Source organism: Lathyrus oleraceus, chromosome 5 (genome assembly GCF_024323335.1).
Source record: "Lathyrus oleraceus cultivar Zhongwan6 chromosome 5, CAAS_Psat_ZW6_1.0, whole genome shotgun sequence".
Classification (NCBI taxonomy): Eukaryota; Viridiplantae; Streptophyta; class Magnoliopsida; order Fabales; family Fabaceae; genus Lathyrus; species Lathyrus oleraceus.
Window position 1 is genome coordinate 582,389,033 of NC_066583.1, and position 2,182 is coordinate 582,391,214.

General features: G+C 42.1%; 1 non-coding gene across 1 annotated transcript; it reads left to right on the plus strand.

Annotated features, from left to right (window-relative positions):
- The first annotated feature begins 1,312 nt into the window (after window positions 1-1,312).
- On the plus strand, window positions 1,313-1,419 carry LOC127089441 (small nucleolar RNA R71). Its single transcript, XR_007791037.1, has one exon. It is a non-coding gene; the product is annotated as a small nucleolar RNA R71 (small nucleolar RNA).
- The last annotated feature ends 763 nt before the right edge of the window (window positions 1,420-2,182 follow it).

Sequence of the window (2,182 nt, forward strand, 5' to 3'; positions counted from 1 at the left end):
TCCTAAATCGCATAAGGCTTTGTCGATGACAAATTTTCCTATGTGACAGGGTATAGAGAAGCTACCCGGATCCTTGAGTTTAGGAGGCATGTTCTGGATTATAGCGCTACATTCGGCAGGGAGTGTAACGGTTTCGCTATCTTCAAGTTTCCTTTTATTAGAAAGAATTTCTTTTAAGAACTTGGCGTATGAGGGCATCTGCGTTATAGCTTCTGTAAACGGGATTGTAACGTTTAATTGTTTAAGGAGGTCAACAAATTTTTTAAATTGGCCCGCATCTTTGGTTTTAGTAAGCCTTTGAGGGTAAGGGACAGGTGGTTTATAAGGTGGTGGAGGTACATAAGGTTCCTTCTTTTCTACGGTTTCCTTATTACTCTATTCCTTTTCCTTAGGTCTATTTTCTTCCTCAGTTGACTTTTTAGGGTTTTGGTTTCCTATCCTTGGATCAGACGGTCCTTCCACTTCCGTTCCACTTCTTAGTATGATTGCATGAGCGTGGTTTCTCGGGTTAGGTTGGGGCTGTCCAGGAAATGTACCAGTTGGGGCAGCAGTAGGCGCTTGTTGTTGAGCTACTTGTGATATTTGTGTTTCCAGCATTTTGTTATGGGTAGCTAGGGAATCCACTTTACTTGCTAGTTGTTTAATTTGTTCACCAGTGTGTACATTCTGGTTTAAGAAATCTTTATTGGTTTGTTGTTGAGAAGCTATAAAGTTTTCCATCATAATTTCCAAGTTGGATTTCCTAGGGGCGTTATTGTTATGTGTAGATGGGTTCGGTTTCTGATATCCCGGAGGTATAGCTGGGGCTTGATTTGGAGACTGTCCAGGTGCGTACAAAGCATTATTACTCTTATATGAAAAGTTTGGATGGTTCTTCCAATTTGAGTTATAGGTATGCGAGTAGAGGCTTCCTTGAGCATAGTTTACTTGTTCTGCTTGGATTCCTGTTAAGAGTTGACAATCCGTAGGAGTGTGACCTTGGATTCCGCAGACTTCGCAATTCTGAGTTATAGCAACCACGGCGGTTGGAGGTGATACATTTAAACTTTCAATTTTCTGGACCAGAGCATCCACTTTTGCATTAACATGATCAAGGTTACTTATCTCGTACATGCCGGTTTTCGTTTGAGGTTTTTCCACCATTGTTCGTTCGGTTCCCCACTGGTAGTGGTTTTGAGCCATGCTTTCGATAAGTTGGTAAGCGTCAGCATAAGGTTTGTTCATTAGTGCACCACCTGCGGCGGCGTCTATTGTTAACCTCGTGTTGTACTGGAGACCATTATAGAAGGTATGAATTAATAACCAGTCCTCTAAACCATGGTGTGGATAAATTCTCATCATGTCTTTGTATCTTTCCCATGCTTCGAAAAGAGACTCGTTATCTTTCTGTTTAAATCCATTTATCTGGGCTCTTAACATAGCTGTTTTGATTGGCGGAAAATATCGGGCAAGAAAAACTTTCTTCAACTCGTTCCATGTGGTGACAGAGTTGGAAGGGAGAGACTGAAGCCATCTTCTAGCGCTATCTCTTAATGAGAAAGGAAAAAGACGAAGTCGAATTGCCTCTGAAGTGACACCATTAGCTTTAACAGTATCAGCGTATTGGACAAATACGGATAAATGAAGGTTTGGATCCTCGGTAGGATTTCCAGAGAATTGGTTCTGTTGCACTGCCTGCAACAACGAAGGTTTAAGTTCGAAGTTGTTTGCTTCGATTGCGGGCGGAGCAATACTTGAATGCGGCTCATCTTGTGATGGAGCGGCGTAATCTCGAAGAGCACGAGCTGGTTCTGCCATCTCGGGTATCGAAGGAAAAATGTTTTTGAAATCAGGAAGTTCGACAGGAGGGAGATTGTTTGCAGCACGATATTCCCAAATTCGTCGTAAGACTCAGAGATATAGTTCGATATCGTTGATTCGTAAGTAGAACGGCTCGCCTTGTGAGCGAGTATGTGGCATACAAATCGACGATAGAAAGAAAAGAAAAAGAAACCTTAGTCTCTACAGCGTAACGGAAGAGTTACGATATCGACTAAACAAAAGTCCCCGGCAACGGCGCCAAAAACTTGATCGCGACTTTATGAGTCGAATTTGGGGTACAAACTGCAAGTGCACAGTTCTATCGCGTAGTTTTAAAAGATATCGATCCCACATGGACTTATGAATCGATATACCGTTATCT